Source organism: Halichoerus grypus, chromosome 6, assembly GCF_964656455.1.
Source record: "Halichoerus grypus chromosome 6, mHalGry1.hap1.1, whole genome shotgun sequence".
NCBI lineage: Eukaryota > Metazoa > Chordata > Mammalia > Carnivora > Phocidae > Halichoerus > Halichoerus grypus.
In genome coordinates this window covers 149604557-149627736 of record NC_135717.1, presented here as the reverse complement: position 1 = coordinate 149627736, position 23180 = coordinate 149604557, and the positions used below count along the sequence as shown (strand labels likewise).

At 37.9% G+C, this 23180-nt stretch overlaps 1 long non-coding RNA gene across 1 annotated transcript in view; it reads right to left on the bottom strand.

Annotated features, from left to right (window-relative positions):
• LOC144382156 (uncharacterized) overlaps positions 1 to 20906 on the bottom strand; it is a 71080-nt gene extending 50174 nt beyond the window's left edge. The window contains exons 1-4 of the long non-coding RNA XR_013448591.1: positions 20782 to 20906; positions 19003 to 19112; positions 16688 to 16783; positions 13553 to 13628 (exon numbers count right to left, since the gene is read on the bottom strand). This is a non-coding gene — a long non-coding RNA (uncharacterized LOC144382156). The remainder of the gene's footprint in view (positions 1 to 13552; positions 13629 to 16687; positions 16784 to 19002; positions 19113 to 20781) is intronic.
• Between the last annotated feature and the right edge of the window lie 2274 nt (positions 20907 to 23180).

Here is a 23180-nt window from a genome sequence, read left to right as displayed (position 1 = left end):
GGAAGCAAAGAAGGACATTAGGCTTTTAAACACACAGGTCTGAGAAACTAATCATGAAGGTGACAGAGAGGCAGCTAAGGAAACCATTCTGGCAGCTCAACCAGCTCTCAGAAAAAAGGAGATATTTTATTTTATTTATTTATTTTTAAATGTTTTATTTATTTATTCATGAGAGTCAGAGAGAGAGAGGGACAGAGGCAGAGGGAGAAGCAGGCTCCCCGCCTAGCAGGGAGCCCGATGCGGGACTCGATCCCAGGACCCTGGGATCATGACCTGAGCCGAAGGCAGACGCTTAACCATCTGAGCCACCCAGGCGCCCCAAAAAGGAGATATTTTAAAGGCATCATTTATAAAGAGTGGAAGGACCAACATGTAACCATAAACAAATGAAAGCTAATACCAAGGGAATAAAGTAAAGCTTGTGAAAACTGCCAACCAAAGTGAAAATAGGTTTTCTAAAGTTATGCAGGGAGCAACAGGAAGATTGGGGGACAATACTATGAAGCCTTTAGAAAAGAGGCAGAAAGCAAGGCTTCTCAGGTCTTCTCTCTGTTGTGGCAGGTCTGTTTCTCTGTCTGCCCTGCAATCCTCCCTCATTTCATGAGGTTGTAATGGGTCTGTCAGCCACAGTCCCCGCTCTTCCCTGGCTGTCTATGAACATGGGGCCAAACAGGGCCAGTCAGGTGCTCCTCATGAGATTTGGTACATGAATACTGAGAAAGCCTTTCTCTTCCTTTGGGATTTAATCCAAACCCAGTAACTCTCTTCTCTACCATGTGGAAAGTTCATCCACAAAAGGAATCAGAACCCAGGTATTGCAAGATACCTCAGCTACTGATGACATCCTCTGAATCCCTGAATCCAGCCAGGATTGAAACAAGCTTTACCCCTAAATCCCCCGGCTCTGAGAGCCAAGGAATTCCTTTTTATCCTAAGAGAGTTTAAATTGAATTTCTTGTATTTGTAATCAAAGGAGTCCTAAGTAATACACTAGTTGAGAAGTTTAATTGTCAGATTAGAAAAGAGAAAGCACATGTTGGGAGGAGAAAATTAAAGTCCAAGCTAGATACAGAGGTTGAAAAAAATGCACCTTTCAAAGGATTTTGGTTCCATCCCATAAAACCAAAAGAAGGCTCAGATGACATCAGTGAACTGTAAATAGTCATCTTTGAAGAATTATGGGAACAGAAGTCTTGCTGGCAGGTGGGAAAAGGGCAAATAAATGTTTCCATTTTCAAAAAGGTGAAAGAAGTTAAATTCTTTAAACTATATGCCAAAGAGATTAGATGGATCCCTAACAAAATGTTAGAGTATAAAAGGTGAGTAAATACTTAGGAAGCAAAGAGGTAATCATTAAGGACTAGTATAGGTTCATGAAGTTCAGTTCAGGCCGGGATTATATCATTTCCTTTTTGAACTACATTTACCAGAGAGATCCAGGGGAATATTCATTATGCCAAGTACTATGTGAGGCACTGTCCTGATAGAGTAGAGTATTACGTGTGATGGTTGCAGTCATAACCGGTTTGCTTTGTTAATTATAATAATACCCACAATTCATTGACAATCTATTGTGTCTCAGAATATACACGCATATATGTGTACATGTACTGCACACCACACATACATGTAATACACATAGGCACACATATGCGCAATATATATAAACATGCAAACATATACACGCAAATGTGTGCACACATATGCACACATACAAATGCTATAAACACTATAAACGTGTGTGTATGCACATATACATACTTCTACACATAATATGCATGGGCATATACACATGCACGTATGTACCTAAACATGTCACATGTATACACACTATGTACACACATATACCCACCAAACACATTTATTCATATAATACATATACACATGCATATACACGTATATCCACATGTACACCAGAACAAAAATCTAATGTGGGCAATAAACATCCCCATGCTGCAGAGAAACCTAGAGTGAGGCAATTTGTCCAAGGTCACAAAACTAGTAACAGCAAATCATGAATCTGAAGCTAGAATTTTCTGACTATTCTCTGTCAATTACGGGTATTTCTGTGTATTGTTACACAGTATATGCTAACTAAAATAAAGGGACGACAAACTGAGGAGAGGCCTAAAGTAGCTGGGCCTCTTCACCTTTCAAAAATGTGAATGATAATAGAGGCAGCAGTACAATCAAATCTGAAAATAACTCCGAAACATATGTAATATGTTAGTGAAAGAATTGGAATCTGAGCAGGAAATGATAATAAGAAAATATCATGGAGAGTTCTCAGACATAGGCTACACAACAGCGCAAGTTAGGAATTTTACTTGACTCCGAGTTCAAGGAATTAACAGTGACAAGTTGCTGCTAAGGGAATGAACTCATTCCTGGGCTGCATGAACAGCAATATGAGTTCAGAAGGAGGAAGGAAATTATCATTTTTAGCTCTAAATTAACAAATTAACACTACCCAGAAGATACTGACTACAATAATGAAGAATCTAATCCTGTCCTAGAATGGATTAGAGAAAGGTGACCACATTTGCTGAGAGAAGACTTACACTGTGGGGGTGTGAGGAGAATTCACTACATAGTCCTATCATCCAGAGAGCTTCAAAAGGCAAGATAGGAATTAAAGGAGAGAAGTTGCTGAGTCAGATTTCAACACAATAGAAATAGGAGAGGTTCCTCTTAAGGCAGAGATTAAATGCAGTGCCATGGAAAGCAGTGATTAAACATTTGAGTAGTACGACTAAAGTGGAAGACATCATTTTGCTCCTGAAAAGAATCACTTGAGTGGTCTCCATAGGTAAATGTAGGTAGAGTGGGCAGCCAATGCCCAATTGCCCTAACAGTTCCCCCAAGGTAACCCATTCAACAATCTCTATGGAAGGAAATGGTTCTACTAACACAAGAAAGCCCATGGTTCTCAAGAAACTCAGATCCTGGCCTGCATGTGCCAAGATTTAAATTTAGGGAAATTTACAAGTGAGGACTAAGGTGACCCCAAAAGGAGAATTCATCAGGAGGACAGAAGAAAACCATTTATTGCTTTAAGTTCAGCACATAGGATGTTTGTGGGAAAGAGCTGGTTGTGGTATCATGTGTAGCGGAGACTGAAAATCCCTTGGGTGGTAGTTTACTGGGGACTGTGTTTAAAGAATAATGAAATATATGTGCAACCACCTTGGCCTCCAAGTATAGCATGCCAGTTTGACCTGTGTGGGGACATGTGCCAGCAAAGGCATAACCAAATGAAGGGAGTATCAGTTCATGTGTGCGGACACGTCTTCGGCAGGACACCATGTGGCAGACAGCAGTAAAAGCAGGAGGACGCCAAGCCTCCTCTCCATTCTTTTGTCATCTCAACCAACAGAAGACCAATTGAAGGCCTCTCCTCCTTCTTTGCATTGATGAGCCTCTGGGATTTCTGAACAATTGGAGTGCATGGTGATCAAAAGGGAGCTATTGTGCTTCTGTTATTAAGGATAGGTGGGTGCTTGTCTGCCCAACATTAAAAAAGGCTTCTCTCCCTAGCCAATACGAACTTTGATTCTTCTAAGTACAAATAAATGAAAATCAGAGGACAGAAGAAACAAATCAGTTAAATGCTTGCACACACATGTTATTTTCATGTTAATGCATACTTAACATTATCCACACTGTTTGAGACTTGAGTCTGAAATTGGAGAATTTTAAGTGTTCCAGAAGTCCGGAGTCCCAAGCCGGCATTTCCTATTCATTGTGGCAGATGAACAAGAGAGGGTCTGCATCTATATTAGTGTTCCGTTGCTGCTATAACAACTGAACACAAACTTGGTGCTCAAAAACCACGTACCTTTATTTTCTTATAATTCTGGAGGCCAAAAGTCTGAAATGGGTCTCATTAAGCTAAAATCAAAGTGTCAGGAGGGCTGCATTCCTTCTGGAGGCTCTAGGGGAGAATCTATTTCCTTGCCTTTCCCAGCTTCTGGAGACACCCACATCCCTTGTCTTGTGGCCACCTTTGGACAAATGAATCACTCTGACCTCCGTCTGCTTTCACTCTCACATCTTCGCTCACTCTCCTAGATTGCTTTTCCCTTATAGGGACCCTTCTGATTACACTGGGCCCACCAGAATAGTCCAGGGTGATCTCTCCATTTCAAGTTCTTTAACTTCATTACATCTGCAAAATCATTTTGCTGTATAATGTAGTCACAGTTTCCAGGGATTAGGACATAGACACCCATGAGGCCATGATTCTGCGGGGGCCACAGCAGCCTATAGGAATTCTGAGCTACACTACAACAGTCAGAGGGAGTGTCCTGTTGCCTTCTTTTCTTTAGCCTCTATCAAAGCTAAGAGGACAGATGTTTTAGTTTATTGGTGAAATATCCACAAAGCTTAATCCACTAGACCTCGAAGAGGAGAAAGTTTCAGGAAAATCCTTTAACAAAGACACAGATCTCTCAGACTAGATGAAATGGAGGGATACAGAGAACAAACAAGATTGTTTAAAAAAAAATTCTCCCCCTCAGTGTGGTTGTGCAAAAATCCTATAGAAAGATAACAAGATCTCTGGCTTACCTTATTATTTTTTAAAGATTTTATTTATTTATTTGTCAGAGAAAGAGAGAGAGCACAAGCAGGGGGAGCGGGAGAGGGAGAAGCAGGCTCCCCACTGAGCAGGGAGACCGATGCGGGGCTCAATCCCAGAACCCTGGGGCCATGACCTGAGTCGAAGGCAGACACTTAACTGAGCCACCCAGGCATTCCTGGCTTACCTTGTTTTAGAAACAGTTTTAATTTTAATATTTTCTCTCCCCATAAGAAATTAAAATTATTATTTGATAAGGCATCTGCAAAGTTCAGGCCTTCGAGGGAAGATTTCCCCCAAATCTCCTATACCAATACTCAAAAAATAATAATCAGGGAAGTAAAGAGGATGTGACCTTATTTGAAACCTAACTTGGTGAAGTGAGTCACAAAAGCTACATCAAGAAAAATATTTTATTTAGTACAGTTTTACAAAAACATCTGCCTCTTTGACATGCTTCTCATTTGTTTCTGCCAACACCAGCAATAGCCAATCACAGATTTTTTTTCACTTTATTATAATGCCAAAAGACTAGTCAACTGTGCCTGTTCCCTTCCATGGCCCAACTTGCTTATTAGAAATTATAGTTACTATATTCCATATTCAGATGAACTCAAGTCTGAACATTGAAGGACATTTTGATTGGAAGCCATGGGAACTATAAAATAAGGCGTGTAAGGTTTTTACATTGTGGTCACTAGTATATGAGGAAAAAACTGTATTTTCCCCAACCAGTGAAGGCCAGTTGTTAACCCCTTGTCTAGAGGCAACCCAGGTATTTCAGTATCATTAGCCACAGAGAATGAATGCCTACCAAATTCAAAATAGATACCTGGAAATACACTGTCTACAAATTAAAAAAAAAACAAACAGTATTCTTCTTATTACTTTATCTACAAATAAAATACAGTATTTTTATTATTACTCTCTGATTCTGATGAAGCTAATATATTTCTTCTTGTTTTATCAGCAGAACGTTGAGATTGTTAACTTTTAATTTTAGCAATCATAAGATGAGGAAGTCATCCTATAGGTCTCAAAAGAAAGGAGTAAATCTGTTAAGTAAAGACATATCAAATCGCCGCAGATGAAATTAATCATGAAGCAATGCCTCCTAGGACCTTTTATAATATGTTTATAATCTGTATGCATTACAAGTCTTTTTCATGGAAGGGTATATAAGATTGCATGATGTCAATGTAGTTTTTTTTTTTTCTTCAGCAGATATAGAACTATTAACTTGAATATATTTTATTTAAGAATAATTTATGGAAGTACAAGAAAAGGAATGTGATGCCAACGTTAAATTAAACCTGAGTGACCTCTATCTTCAATTTTGCTTCATCGATTCCCCCTACATAGCATTGCTGCTGCGACCAAACTTATCTGTACTCCCTCCTGCGTTATAGACCAATAATTAAGGCCTTGCTCATCAGCTCAGTGGAAGGAGGGCTAATCAAAATAGGCTCCTCAGCGGTACACTCTCCTCATCTTTGCTGAGTTCTGCAAGCGGCTACTGAGCTACAGGAAGGGTCTCATGTATCTATTATTTTAATTTAACCAACATGTAATAACTGATTACTCTGGTAAGGATCTGAAAGACACAGAAAACTAAAACCTTTTAGAAATTCTTTTTAATTTATTTTTTATGTTAGATACAATAAATTCACTCTTTGTGGTGTACAGTTCTGAGTTTTGACAAATGCACAGTCATGTATCTACAACCAAAATCATGACAGGAAATAGTTCCATCAACTCAAAAAGTTTCTTCATGGGGAAAAGACATGTGCCCCCCCCACCCCCTCCCCACAGACCCTGAGCTCCTAGCACCCACTGATCTATTCCTCCATTTTTGTAGCTTTGCCTTTTCCATAATGTCATATAAATGGAATCACTTAGTCTATAACCTTTTGATCTGGCTTCTTTCAGATAGCAGAATACATTTGTGATTTATCCATGTCGTTGCATGTATCAATAGATTTTTTGGTTGTTTGTTTTTTTGTTTTTTGGGGTTTTTGGTTTTTTTTTTTTAGTTTTATGTTATGGGTGTATTACAGTGTTTTTTTGTTTGGTTGTTTTTATGGTAAGAACATTTAATGTGAGATCTACCCTCTTAATAAAATTTAAGTGCACAATATAATATCGTTTTACAGCAGGTTTCCAGAAGTTATTCATCTTATTTAACTGAAACTTTATGCCAATTGATTGATGACTCCCCATATCTCCCTCCCTCCAGCACTGGCAACCATCATTCTTCTCTTTGATTCTATGAATCTGACTCTTTTAGATACCACATGTAAGTGGATTCATGAGGTATTTGTTTTTCTGTGACTGGATTATTTCACTTAGCATAATGTCCTCAATTATCAAATCATAATCATTTTTTTTAAGATTTTATTTATTTGAGAGAGAAAAAGAGAGACAGAGCACAAGCAGGGTGGAGGGGCAGAGAGAGAGGGAGAAGCAGACTCCCTGCAGAGCAGGGAGCCCAATGCAGGCTAGATCCCTGAGATCACAACCTGAGCCAAAGGCAGACGCTTAATCGACTGAGCCACCCAGGAGCCCCCAAATCATAATCATTTTTAGCATAAAATAGCATCATAAAAATCACAATGATTTTTAGCACTTTGAGGATAAAAGTTTACTTTCCAATTATAGCACATTCTCTTTATTCCTATTTTCCCGCTTTATTTAAAAATTTATTTTAAAAAATGTTCCATTGCACTTCCACTGTAGGAAGTACATGTATACACAACCATATACATACTACACTATCTGGTATGTCTGTTACGACTATGTAATCTTAGGCAAATTACTTAGCTTCATTAAGTCTCAGTTTTCCTAATATATAAAATAGGGAAATAATACTTTTTAGGGTATGTTTAGGTATCTCCAGACACTGTCAAATGTTTTCTGAAAAGCAAAATCACCCCAGAATGAGAACCACTGATTTAGGCAAATTGTTGGTTGTGACTACAAAAATAAGCAAAAAACAAACAAACAAAAAATCATGTTTCCCAAAAGAATTTTTAGTATTCTTTTTTTTTTTTTTCCCCTATGCCACTTGCTAAGTTATAAGACCTTCTGCCATCTTGCTTGAATAAACTACAGAAGTTTTATTAAGGGCTTTTTTGGATGAAGCCTCAGGAAAGAAAGTCTATACTAACTGTTTCCTTAGCTTTTTCTTTTCAATTTATAAAAACAATTGTAAATTATTACAGTGATTTTTGTCTTTTCCCAAAAAATTCACAAATCACACACACATACAAATACACACACACGATCAATGCTAAAAAAAATTTGAGTTTAGAGTTCTTTAAAAACTATAATGAATTTAATTTTACTCTTTGCCTTATTCCAAAAAGGATATAATGTAATTTTTATTAATATGCTTTCTAAAAATTAACTTATAGAGAAAATAATTTATAAAAGTACTTCTCACTTTTAATTCTTTGGTATTTGACTTTGAAGTAGATAGTAACATTGGTGTATAAGGTGATGTTGTGCAGCTTGCCTTTGAATAATTGTCAGCCACAGTGAGTTATTTTGCAGTGTCTCAATCTGCAAGTAAAATTGTTATTTCTAAGAGACTACTTACCATAAGCAATCAAAGAATCTATTTGGCCATCTGGTATACTAACTTAGTAAAATATTAAGTTCTTCATTATTTGTAAGGATAAAATCAAAAGCTTATAATCCACTATTCAAAAGATTAGCTAGGTCTACCTTTATTGATATGAAATAATGTCCAAGAGATATTGTTAAGTGAAAAATGCAAGTCACCAAGGTGTTACATGTGTGTGTATGTTTTTGTTTAGAAAAAAAAATGTGTGTGCTTGTGTGCATAAGAATGAGCATAAGTGTAGAAGGATACAAACCAAACTGAACTTAGGAAAAGAGTTAGAAGCATGGGAAGAACACAATAATCTGGTGAAAATGAAAATTTGTTCAAAATCAGTATTCAAAGTTCTTCCGTATATATTTGCTATTTACATGTAACTCATTAACTATTCCTTCTCTTCCATATTTATGGTAAGAAAATATGTCACAATGTAAGTGGTCAAGAACTGTTGGATTGGTTTAATATAGTTGGTTATAATAGCATTTAAAATGTGGTTCCTATCTATAGATTAATAACATATGCATCTAAAAAGGATATTAGAAAAATACTCTGAAAAACATTCATAGTGGTTATCTCTGGCTGAATCACGAGTGTACTTTATGTGATTTTGCTTGTCTGTATTTTATTTTTTAATGAATGTGCATTACTTTTATAATGAGGGGCTAAAAATAAAGGACAAGGATTTGAGGAGTGGGGGATGGAATGAAGAAGCAGTTCCAGAACACTGAAAAGTGTGTCAGAAAATGCTGTGTGAATAAGCGTTCTTAAAATGTGTAAGATCAGTTTTGAAATTTGTCTCAGAGGTACTTGTCAAGAGCTGCTGGAGGAACTGAGTCATACTTTCACAGGAATCTCTTGGTAAAGGAGGAGAATAAATTCCAGGAGATAAAAACAGGTTGGTGGAAAATGGCTCCTGGGGATTTGTTCTCTTTTGGGTATGAGTTTTATTTCAGTTCAAGATTTTTATATTATATATGGACATGGAAGTATACCCTCATCTGATTAGAAAGATAATTTGCACCGGATTAAATCCAAGAATTTATTTTCCATTTGAATGAGTTTCCGGAGAACTCGTGCCACTCTTTTCTTTACCATGCATAGACCTTATTTGGAAAACAATCGGTGTCCCAGGGAAGTAAACACAGCCCTTGAAATTGTGTCTCAGGGTTGGAGTGGATGCTTTCCTGCCTTGTTTATTCTCTTGGTGCACTGGCTACAGCAACCATTCCTTCCCTTGCCTTCAGCTCCCTCTCCTCCTTTTCTTTCTACCTCCTCCAGCTGGCAAGCTGTACAAAAAGCCATGATTTTTAAGATTGTGTATGATATGTGAGCCCTCAAGCTCCTCAAAAGAGGTTTCTAAATGTAGTTAATAAATATGTAACAGATGCTTAAGCTGTATTATTATTTCTAATACCTTATCATTTCTTCCGAACACCCTAATTACAAGACTAAGAAGTAGAGCAATTTGGTCAAGGAAGGATAGAGAGTCATAAAAATACTACAAAATTTAATTTGATCTTAGGCTGCATTTAAAAGAAGCACAGATAGGAAGTTTTGGCTGAGGTAACCCCGTATGTACGATATTGGGTTCCAAAGTGAGCTGTTAGACCAGTGAGCAGAAGTTTCTAATGTAATGACCTAGGACAGATTCAAAGGCTCTAAAGTCCATGAGAAAGATATAAAAAGGTATAGGAGTAGTAAGTAAGAGTAGATTTGTGAAGAGATCTTTTGGGGAGAGCAGCTTTGGCACTTTGAATCTCCGCTCCCAGCCTCACAGCAGCAGGTGGGACACTTTTCCCTTAGCCTAAAGCACAGAGACCAGGGCTTCAGTAGGACCTGCGGAGAGCTTCATGTGCATTTGCTGGGTGTCAGGAAGCATGCCGTGCTGGTGCCAGAGTTGCCTAGGGATCTACAGAGGAGAGGCCTGAGGGCAGAGTCAGGAGAGAGACACCACTGCACTGGAATTTGTCTGAACTTCTTGAGTTTCACCAAGGTAAAGAATAAATATGTGTTTTCCGGAGAGCCGGTGTGGCCATTTTAGATGGGAATTTGCCCAAGAGGACTTCATTCAGAGAATAAGAGACCTCAAACAAGGGTCTGTGTGGAATGAGCCATGGAAAAACCAGAGTCTGAGGTTGAGATCTGAAGCAGCAGCCGAAAAGCCATGGAAAACCAGAGTCTGAGGTTGAGATCTGAAGCAGCGGCTGGATTATTCTCTGGGGTGGGACCATCCTATGCATTGTAGGGTGTTGAGCAACATCCCTGGTCTCTCCCCACTCCGTGCCAGGAGCCCCTCTTAGTTGTGACAATCACAAATGTCCCCAGACATTGCCCAATTTGGGTATTGGATTCGATACCTAAATCACTTGAATTATGAGTATTCTGATGGACCAGCAGGGAAACCTCTTAAGAATCCACAGAAGTGCCCAGGAGAGAAAAATAAAGCTTTACCATCTTCCAGACCTAGAGAACATCCAGCTAGGAGTATTTTTTATAGGAGTAAACATCAAGTGAGAAATACCCTATCCTCTTACTTCTTTATCTGTCCCCATCCTACCTCCCACCATCAGTAGACCCTGAAGAAACCAGAAAGAGCAGCTAGTAGGTTGAAAGAGAAGGAGGTAAGCTGAGACAAATAGTCAACAACACCACTTTCTAGAAGGCAGGCCACTTGCCTACAGTCAAGCCCTAGCTCGAGAAGGAAGTCTTAACTTGGAATGAAGACCTAAAGGTTGCTATTTTAATTGCCAAATTAAGATGGTATTTGTTGAATTACATTGGCCAGATACCTCAATATTACCTTAGAATGGATAGAAAACTCAGGAACCTGACAGATTTGTTTTATTCGAAGGGAAGAGAAGAACTTCCACTATTGAAATATTTTAAAGGGACATTAGAAGATAGAAAAAAAACAAAAAACTTACATTTTGATTATCTCACAAAGTTTGCTTGTTCAAAATAACAGGGACAATAAGTTTCAGAATAAAGGACATGATCGTGTTCTTAGCAGTGCTCAGACCAGGATTATGTTCTATTCTGTATGATGTTCCTAAAGAAGGATGTTGGCAGAGCTACCAAGATGGAGAAAGGATGCAAAAATCAAATTACAAAAGAGACAACCCAAGGAACTCAACTATTCAGGCTGGATAAAATGTAGGTAAGACACAATAGCTTATTTAATCTCTACTAGTAGGCTTACATATGGAAAACAGACCAGAAAAAAATTCTATGTTGGTCCTGAGGGTCAGATAATGACCTGTGGACAAATTTTAGTACAAAATGAAGAGACATATATAATGCAAGTATTTAAAAACAAATGTTTTTAATTGTTTTGGATTGTTTTGTACTGCAGTGTATTTCTCATTATTGGTTGTTTAAGCTGAGGCTGGATGACATTTGTCATGGTTCTTACACAGAGGATCCATTAATCATTTTGTTCTAGGTCAAATTGCTAAAGACAAATTTGTTTTAAGCCAGTTTGCCAATTGACCAATCCACCAAATGGCCATTTCACTGAAAACCAATTCACCCAACACCAATTTGCCGCATCTACTTGTTTCCTTTAACAATTTCATTTTAGTTGATGAGTTTTCATTTTGTCATCATAACAGAGCACCTTAAGGAATATTTAATTGATCACTGCCCTAGTTCTTTAGGTCTGAGAGACAAGAAACTGAGGAACAGAGAGAGGATGCATTCTCAAATATATTCTTAAATATAATTCTAAATATAATGAATTATTACAATTATAATCTTTTTTAAAAATACTATTATTCCTCTTGCAGACCCTCATTCTCTTCTGCCTCTTTCCCTGTCTCTTTCTCTTAGCCTTCAGCTGCAGCACCTAGGCACTAGGTGGAAACAAATGGAGCATGTTTTAGACATTGATTTTAACACCCCTCTTTTCCTTCCATTTTAGAACTAATTGAGAGATAGATAAAAGTGGAGTATCTCAAGTGGAGATCAAAATATTATCTTTATTCTTAGTAAGCTATGTTTGAGGATATGGCTCAAATCTGGCCAAATGGGCCCAAACTGCAGGCCACAGGTCTTCCCACCAGAAACAAGATTTCACAGCACTATTCCCACATCTACAAAATTAGAGCATGCCAATCCCCAGCCTCTAGAGCACTATCACAGGCAAAAGCATAATCCTAGAACCCAGAGCCCAGGAAATTCAGTGGTACCTGAGAGAAAGGGCATAAACAGAAAAAGATGTTTTGGTTTATACTCATAGAATACCATCAGTTTTAGGCCAGTGATTTGGAGCTCAAGACTCGTCATTTTTTTTTTTTTTTTTAACTCTGTTGGAGAAATCTCCCGCTAAGTGGTTAATTCTGACTTTACATATAATCTTACAATGGCTGCCTATTTCACTCAAGGTAAAAGCCAAAGTCCTCACAAAGGCCTACTGAGCTTTCTTATGCTAACACTTCTCTGACCTTATCTCCTCCATTTCTACCCCTTCCTGGGAAACTCTGCTCCAGCCACACCAACTTCCTCACTGCCCTCAAATATACCCACCCTCGCCTATCTGAAGGTCTTTACCCCCAGGACAATTAGAGTAGCCTCAGTTAGTCTGTATATCCATGACCGTTTGTGTATATGTATATATAATATATACGTGCAATTCATATGCATATACACATTATACAATATTACATGTATCATGTTACTACATTAAATGTATTATATGTTAATACATATGATATTGTTAATTTTTAAACTCTTAAAGGGTAGGAACCACATTTTCAGACCATTAAGTGCCTTGTATCATGTCTGATGCAAAGTTAGATAAATGGGTTAATGAATAAGTAAATGAATGAAAGAGAATGAATGAATGAATGAATGAATGAATGGAATGTTTCTATGTCACCCATTGCAAATACTATCAGCAAAGTCCCCAGTGGAAGTTGTAATTCTCATCTGGACAGTATAAACTACTGCTGTCCAGAAACCCCGGGTCCTTACCTAAAATCAAGTTGCTCAAAATCATTCATGGATTTGAGTCCATTTTAACCTGGATGCCCGTCAACAACATCACCCTTGGCCCACCATTTTACCATGTGGAATCACCATTCTTCCAGAATCACTAATCCATCTCAAGTTCTTTTAGTCCTGCTATTGTGAAGCTTAAATACAGCCATATTGTATAGTTTATAGGATGTGTTCTACATGTTGAAGGCATTCATCACATTGCTGCTGCTGTAACTAGCAGTCACCAGATCCAGTGATCACCTAGCCTGATAGCTCTCCTCTTGCTCCAGAACAAATAGTAATACATCTTAAGCTCTTCTTAACACTAACTTAAGGATCTCCAATTCACAGTTCTCTGGATAGGCCATACTCACCTGAGTCACTGAGATCCCACCCCCATCCAGTAAGACTTGGTCCTTGTCATGAAGATGGCACACCTTCTCAGTAAGTCTATGACAGTAGAAAGCAAATGAGCATAATTAGCATGACCATTTCTTAGCACCCAACCCCATGCTCTATCTCTGATGACATCTGTAGATTAGATAGAAGAAGCCACTTATCTTCTACCATGGGTAATTCAACTTTAGGTGAGAGCATACAAAGCAGTCTTTGAATCCCTCTCATTTTCCATGGTGTACACATTAAAGAGATTAATTTATAGGGGCGCCTGGGTGGCTCAGTTGGTTAAGCGACTGCCTTCGGCTCAGTTCATGATCTCAGGGTCCTGGGATCGAGTCCCGCATCAGGCTCCCTGCTCAGGGGGGAAGCCTGCATCTCCGTCTCCCACTCCCCCGCTTGTGTTCCCTCTTTCGCTGTCTCTCTCTCTGTCAAATAAATAAGTAAAATCTTTAAAAAAAGAGAGAGAGATTAATTTATATATTTATGTATATGCACATGTATTATGTATGTTTGTATATTTATGTATGCATATATACACACATAAATATATATTCATGTATATATATATATATCCCAAAGTAAAAAATAACTTCCTGGATAATATTTTCAATTTTCTTACTTCTTTCACCAAATTTGTAAGCCCTATATCTTTTCTTCTTTTATAATTCTTTTGTAATATTTCACAGATTATCTAGATTACACAAGTGCTTTTCTCTAAGTCTGAATTTTGTTTTTGATGACTCATTCCTCCATTCATCCATTTGAAATTAGTTTATTTTCTCTTTATTTGCTCTCTCTACCCTTCCCTGAAATGAGTCACCCCAAACTGTGTCAGAGATACTTTTTAAAAACAATAAATCAAATCAAAAGCAGAAGCCAGTACTTCTGACTTCTACAACTTCTCATAGATCTGTTTAACAGAAAATTACAGTATATGCTGATAGATATCATCCACATTTGTGAGTTGCCTATGTGTTCATGGAATCATGAAAATTAGCATTGGCATCTTGGAGGGTCTAAATCCATCCTTCATTTGACATAGAAGCCAATAAAGCCCGGAGAAGTTTTATGAGTTCTCCAAGGTCGTACAGCAGATAGACAAAGCCCAAACTGGAAGCCAGATATCCTAAAGACTAAATGTTCTTTCCACTCTAAAAGGTTGCCTTCCCCGGTAAAGACAAAATATATAACTTCTAAGGTTGAAATTTTACCAAGACAGCCCCTTCTCAGAGTTACATTATAGGAAAAGCATATAATTGGGGTTCTCTTGTGGTACAGGTGGGGCTTTAGGACATATGTGACAAAACAATAATATTTGGGGCAAAATTCAAAGGTCTCAAGCTATTGTTGCTACATTATACTTAAAATGAAAAATGATTTGGTTGAGCTAAATACTATAAAATATAATTATAGTCCTTGGGAACAACTCAGCAGAACTGGAGCTATATTTTTCTGTCTTAGCTCACCAAAGTCCTGGAATATATTCAACAGGGATTGTATAACAAGTGGTACACATTATTTCCTTTAGATTCTAGCTCTCAGTGATCAGAAAATGTGACTGTTTGGGACTCATTAATAATCAGTGTTGTTTGCCAAAATTTAATTGATCATGTGTTAATGAGTATTGAATAAGGCTGGGCACTAGTTATTTCTCTCTGTGTATGTCAGTAAATACTTACGGTTCTCTTACTGTAGCCTATATATTTCTGTCTTGGGGAGATAAAACTACTGTTCCAAACCACCAGCTTTTCCAATTTAATCTGAATCTGACTTTTTGTCATCTTTATTTTTAGTTTATAAACTGCTTGAGAAGGGACTTCTTTTTTTTCCTCTTGATTCCTGGCTAGAGTTGAAACTGAGTTTACGGAAATACCTCAAGAGTGGTTATTTCTATCCACACTGAAATGAGAAATTTAGAGATGTTTAGCCGAATATTCAAATGTTTCAGCTTTTACCCTTCACTATTAATAATGCCATCATCTGTCTTTCACACAAAAATCTTTCTCTAACTTCACACTGGAAAATTTTATTTCTTTTCCATTTTATTTCCTTATAGAGCTTCCTGGAGTGAGTCATAACATATTGAGGTCATGTCAGTTGCATCCTGTTACACAGAAGGATGTTTCATCCCAAAATGTCCTAAAATGTACCACCAGATCCACTGACATGTGTATCAGTCTTAAAATGGGGCCATTTGTGCTAAAGATCCCAAGTGAGGGGTGACTGGGTTCAGAGTCTTCAAACTGTTATTCCCATTCAGGACAAAACCATACAAAAGGAGATAAGGAAATTCCTTATAACCTTAGACTTTAGTCTACTCTATAAGAATTCACTTAATTTTATAATGGTAAGTGGCAGTCACAGAAAAGCAGTCTAAGTCTCCAAAATTAGCTTTTAAAAGCTTCAGCTTTAATCCCAAATGACTTTTCACTCATTTTAACCAGTTTAAATTAGGATATGAACAGCTGAAAAAAATGAGTTACAAATTACATAGCCAACATGAGATTACTAGTGTTCTACCAAATTATTCACTATCTACTCATAAAGTAAGGTTGTGTCATTTCTCATGTGGGTGTAGCTGAGTTAGGAAGGGGTTCCACAGTTTCGACTTCATCCTCTAGTTGATGTGCCTCCTCCATCATGGACATGCCGTATCCCAGTCCTCATAAATCTCACTGTGGATTCCTGAATATACCAATTATCTTACTACAGGGAATAATCAGACTTGTCAAGGTTTCTTTATGTTCAAGTAGAATTCTGATTAAAATAGAGTTTTTGCTGAAACTTAGCAATGTATTTTGTTTTATATAGACATTTCAGTTGGAATAAATACATTCAAGAGTCTCAAATCTTTGGGAGTTTTTACAGCTTACTTTGACCCTTCAACTCCCTTCTATCCTGCCTTCACTGCTTCCTGTAGTAGTCATAGACTCACACAATTTTCAGGCTGGAATAACCTTAGAGATTGGTCATGTAGTTCAGTTCTTCACTTTATAGAAAAGGAAAGCTAAAGCCCACAGGGTTTAAGAGATATCACCAACATGACCCAACTAGCTAATGGTAGATCCAAAATAGAACCCAAGATTCTGAACTTTTTTCCCCCCACTTACCTCTCCATTTACCCATCACTGGCTTTTACTGTGCTCACTCTCTTGCCAACATTCTCAATTCTCTTGACTGTTGACTTTTCCCTTCATGGCACCCACCTAGCAAAGCACCAGTTATAGTTAGTCCAGTGCTCAATCTGCTGAGTGTTGTTGGGGAAAATCACCCAGCTGGAAAAACTGCTGCCACTTTAATTTCAGTGCATCTAGGATATTGATGATGCCCAGACACTGTTCCATAGTTCCACAGTTCCATGAGTACTAACCTTCCATAGTCAGGACTCATGTTTGGCACAACAGTGTTTCCATACTTTCTCCACTCCTCTCAAACCTCTGATCAGTTGAGCAACCTGGCATCTTACCTTCCTTAGAAAATACAATGAATCCAACTTACTGCAGTCAAACCTCCAAACTGACTCATCTGCCATCTATTCCTTCTTTGCACTTCTTATTAAAATGAATGTTTTCTGGGGTGCCTGGGTGGCTCAGTCAGTTAAGCATCTGCCTTTGGCTCAGGCCATGATTTCAGGGTCCTGGGATTGAGCCCTGCATGAGGCTCTCTACTTAGCGGGAAGTCTGCTTCTCCCTCTGTTCTGTCTCCCCCTGTGCTCTCTCTCTCTCTCTCTCAAATAAAAAAATAAAATGTTTTTTTAAAAAATGAAAAATAAATAAAATGAATGTTTTCTATTTAAACCTAATCTCTGTGTTCATACTTCGGATAACATCCTCTCCAGGACTCCCAAGGCATTTGTTCTACTGTATTTCTTCTTTCACAAATTTTCACCACTCCCACTGTCTTCTTCCCATAAATATTTAAACGTATTCAACCATCTTCATTTGTCTAACACTCCTCATTAGTCTCATTCTTGGATCCTCTCCCTTTGTCAAGCCCTGAAATCTTGACATTCCTGGGAATCTATCATGAATAATTTATTTGACCCATATTCCTGAACAATCCCAACAAATCCCATGGTTTTTACTTCATATTTTCATGCTGATGACTCCCAAGTCTACATTGCTATCTCTGCTTATTCTCTTTCATATTCTCCTCTCTCTGTCTCTCCCTCTCTCTCTCTCTCTCCCCTCAACTTCCCCCCAAGTGATTTGTATATATGGGCCCCAGAGATACCTCCAAATCAACATGTCTAAAACTAAATGCATGATGTGATCTTCCCTCATGAATCTGCTCCTTCTTCTTTGTTCCTTGTAACCATCAAATGACACCATGATCCAGTGCATATTATCTTTAACTCCCAGTTACCAAGTGTATATTCTAAAATATTTAGTTCAAAAGTTTAGAGAACAGTGTTGGTCCTTGCTCTGTAAATTAGTCCCTGCATGATCTTGAGCAAATTGCTTAAGATTTCTAAGCTTCAGTGTCACCTTTCAAAAAATAGAAATATAAATAGTGACTATTGAGAAGTAAATAAAATAATGCAAATATGACATCCAACACATAGTAAGCATTCAATAATTTTTGCCTATGGCTATAAATACCATAATTATTAGTATTATTATTATAATCAGTACATATCTCAAATCAAAGTCCACTCCTCTATGTGCCTTGTGTCACAAGCCTAGACAGGTCTTTCTCATCTCTCCTCTGCATCACTCAGAAATTTCCCAACCAATCTCCCGGGCCCCAGTCTTGCCCCCTTCCCCTCCAATCCATTCTCCACATGGTATCCATAAGTGATATGCCAAAAGTTTCAGGTTCTTTCTTTTTCTAAGTACATTCAATGGCTTCCCATTGCTACTCAAGTCCAAATTTCTTAGAATGGCTCAAGAGTTCCTTTATCATCTGGCTCCCATTTACTTCTCCAGCCTCATCTCTCGGTTTTCCTGATATTCACTGTTCATAACTGAGCCAAAATGATCTTGTTAAAAATGACCTAAACTCTTCAGGCCTCTCTCATACCACAAAAGCAATTTCTACCTGGAATACTCTGTGTACTTATATGGCCTTGCTAACTCCTAATTCCTACCCATATTTCAGACTTCAGTTTATATGTCTTTTTTCAAGAAAGTGTTAGCGAATCTTTACCTCACCTACTCTAGGTTAGCAACTTTCCTATCTACTCATATAGAGCTACTTAATCTTCTACTATAGAACTTACCATACAACATTCTACCTATTTATTTACTTCATGGTATTAGTTTCCTAGGGCTATTGTAAACAACAACAAAAAAAAAGTACCATAAACTCGGTAACTTAAAAAAAACAGAAATTTATTTACAGTTCTGGAGGCCAGGAAACCAAAATCAAGGTTTTAGCAAGGTCACACCATCTCTGAAATGTATGAGGGAGAACCCCTCTTTACCTCTTCCAGCTTATGGTGGTTCCTGGGTTTCCTTGGCTTCCAATCTCTGGGTTGGTCATCACATGGACTTCTTTTCTGTGTCTGTCTTCTCCTCTTCTTATAAAGACACCCTAAATCCAGAATGATTTCATCTCAAGATCCTTAACTAATTATATATGCAAAGTCACTATTTCCAAATAAGGTTGCATTCTTACATTCCTGAGGACATGAATTTTGGGTTCTATTCAACCCATTACACTTGTCAGTTTTATCCATGGGACTATGGACTTGGGCAGGGTTATATCCACATTGACCATCACTGCAGGGTCAGCTTGGCACATGATATATACTAAGAAGTCATTGCAGAATTAATACTTCCTTCCTCTCCATTTTTACCCAGCTTCTCTATCACATTATCATCCCATCAAACAACCTCAGTGCTCATTTCCACCTAGTCCTTTAAAATTGACTCATGCTTCAGCCTGAAAACTAAATAGAGAATATTGAGTTACTCACCTGGAAGCATTATGTTCTCACATTAGTATTCACAGAGTTCTTTACCTGTTTTTTTTGTAAGAAATTTGTAACTTTCTAGCTTGAATTATACTTGAGTATTTCTTTTATAGTATTTTTAAGGGCAAGAATTATATCTTTTTATCTTTATATTCCCCTAGACCACTACCACAAAACTCAACACAGAAGATTTTCACTAAATATTCTCTTAATATGTTAATTGGGTTGCTGACGTATAGGTTCAGCTCTATTAGAAAGAGCTCAGTTTATTCAAAGACAACAGTCTGTTGACTCTCTGACTGCACAAAAGCAAAAAGAAGGTTCCCTCACTCAAAGTGCTAAGCAGTGTTTCTGTTCTTTTGATTTTAAATTTTCTAAAACCTGTAAGTACCAAAGTCTTCAAGTCTTCCATTGAGCTTATCTTCACATTCAGGTAAATTCAGTGATGGCACCCTCAGAGATATACTCAATGTTTGTTATTACTGATTTTTCAAAACCTTTATTAATTTTTTCAAGTTGACATGAGTTTTGCCGAGATAATCATACTCATTCACATATTTAAGTCATAATGTATTATCAAAGTTTCATCAGGAAAATATATTCTAGGTATTTTAGGCAAGAAGTAATTTAACAAAGAGAATGTGGTGCTTACAAAACTATTGGAAAGGCAAAGGCCCAAGGAGGCTAGCCCAGCACAGGTTTACCACTGGATTCAGACAATCAGAAAATTACAAATATATCCCTAGTCAGGAATTCAACTTAATTGCCCCCAATGCTCACAGATGTCTGCAGCACTGACACAGGGGATGATAAGCAAAGGAACACCCAGAGATTACTGCAAAACCTCACTTCTACTAATGCCTGGTTATCTGCCTGCCAATACTAGTAAATTAATAATATACTTTCTACTCAGTGGTGTGCAGAAGTAAAGTGCTGATTTGTAGTATTTGCCAGTTTTGTGGAGTAAATACTCCCACTTCCACTGATTTAAAGCCACTGAATGCAGAGCTGGGAAGAGATGCTCACAATTGCTTTCTTTGAGCTTGTATGAGCAAGGTCAGTACACCATGATTTCTGCCTCTCTTCTACCTTCCCAATATTATACATATGTATTTCATTGATGGAACTTAATACAAATTCAGAACCCTGCTAGCAAAGGAGACAGAGAAATGTAGAGCTCTCAGACTTCCAGTCCCTACAATACAGGATACAGCCAAGGAGGTATCAAGTGTACCAAGGGCCAATACAGAAATAATCTAGTTCACGTGATGGACAAAATGATGTTACCTGTGGGAATGCCTGGGTGGCTCAGTCAGTTGAGCATCTGCCTTTGGCTCAGGTCGTGATCCCGGGGTCCTGGGATGGAGTCTGCATCGGGCTCCTTGCCCAGCGAGAAGCCTGCTTCTCCCTCTGCCTGCCGCTCCCCCTGCTTTGTGCTCTCTCTCGCTCTCACTCTATCTATGGCAAACAAATAAATAAAATCTTTTTTAAAAATAATTTTAGCTGTCATTTTTCCCTTTTCATGCAAATAACAAAAACAAATCCTTGGTGATTTCATCTGCATCATGGCTCAGTTCCCAAACGATGCTCAAGCGCTGTATGGCTCATTTGAAAATTAGTGTTTCAGCGGGCACAACAACACTAATTCTAGCTAACATTTATCAAGCCATTATAATGTGCTTGGTATTGTTTGAGGCTTTACATGCATTACTCCATTTAGTCTTCACAACAATTTCATGTGTTAGGTTTACTATTATCCTAATTTTACAGATGAGGAAACTGAAAATTTGTGTGGTTGAGTAAATGCCCCAGATCATAGCTGTTGAATAGCAGCATGTTTCAAACTCAAGTTGTCTGACTTTACTTGTCTAAAATGTTTTATCTTAACAGTTTGCAATGTTTTATGAGTTGTTTCTGCTTCTGGGTACCATGCTTGGTATCAGATACCTGATGGCATCAAGCATGTCATATCATAGAATCAATATACTGAATTACTTTTAGGACTACATTGTAATAATCATACTGACATTCTGATGCTATCTGGAAATAAAATAACAAACATCTGTGTAAAAGGGAAAAAATATAATTTACAGTTCATAATAATTTGACCATGAAGTTTCTCCTTTTCCTCTGTTTCCATCATTACTGCCTCAGGTTTAATCCCTTTTATTCTTCTAGTTTAGATGAAACTCTTCTTGTTAATGATGTCACTGAGCTTAAAGTACATGAAGAAACAAATAAACAATCTATAATTTTCAAAAGGGAAAAAATATGGTGGAGAAACAGGATCAAATCTTTTTAGTAAACATAAATTTGCTAGATTAAAGACGTTGATGTTTCCAGGTACAGAGGCTGGCTTTAATGTATAAATTGTATATTTATACATTGCTTGGAATCACCTCTCTAATTTTTCAAGTGCTTTGTCTTACTTAATCCAGCAAAATATCACTCTGTGCTTTCATGTCATGCTCACATACCTTGCATTCCCTTTTCTGGGTTCTGTTTTGAAAGCAAGCAAACATCTCTCTTTATTACAAACCATTAAATGATAATTTAGTCAGTGTGCTTTTTACCTTTGTAATTTCAAGTTAATTGCATAGCTGTATGTGTGTCCAAACCAAAGTAATTGTGCTTTCTTTTTTCTTTAGTCGATCTTTAATTTAAAAATTAACAAATAAAAGGACATATTTGTGGGGGAGAGGCTGTCTTTTGAAGAGCGTTGGGCCTGATTTCAGGGGCAGGTGCTGTCTGTGTGGGACACCATATCAAGCCCGGCCATGCTTTTGCCAAGGCTTGATGTATTTGTGCCAACTCATTGCTTCAGATGCTTGTAATGCTTGTCAAATACAAGAATGTAAGGTGTTTCTCAGTTATGTGATATCTGGTTGAGGCCAATTCAGAGTATCAAATGCATGAAAACATAGCAAGAAATTGAGAACCGTGATTTGTATTTCTTCCACTAACTTCAGCTTGACGATCAACCCAATTGTCTAGTGAGAAAAAAACATCATTGTGTTACCTAACTGACCTATTTGCCAAGAGACACTTAGGATTTTAAGTGGGGAGCGTGGTGCAGAAGAAGAGGGAGAGAGAGAATCTTAAGCGAGCTCCATGCCCAGTACAGAGCCCGGAAGCCGGGCTTGATCTCACAACTCTGAGATCATGACCTAAGCCAAAACCAAGAGTAGGATGCTTAACCAACTGAGCCACCCATGCATCCCGAGACACTCAGAATTTTAAAAATCGAAGATGCTTTTCTCCTTGAGCACTAGAACAAACAAGCTGTTCTCCTCTTCTAAAGATATTTTCTTTAAGATGGGCTGGATTTCTCTGATATTTGCCATAGCAAGCTATAAGAAGTTTCTCAGCTATGCGATAGCTGGTCATGGCCAGTTGATGTTAAACCAGATTGGTTCAACCTAATTTGGCATTCATATTATAATTCATTGCTGAAGGTTGAAGGGGCACCTGGGTGGCTCAGTCAGTTAACAGTTTGACTTTTGATTTTGGCTCAGGTCATAATCTCAGGGTCGTGGAATCGAGCCCCATGTCGGGCTCTGTGCTCAGCAGGAAATCTGCTTGTCCCTCTCCCTCTGCTACTCCCCCTCCTCTCTCTCTCTCTCAAATAAATACATAAAAATCTAAAAAATAATAATAATTCATTGCTGAAGTTTGAAGACAGTGAA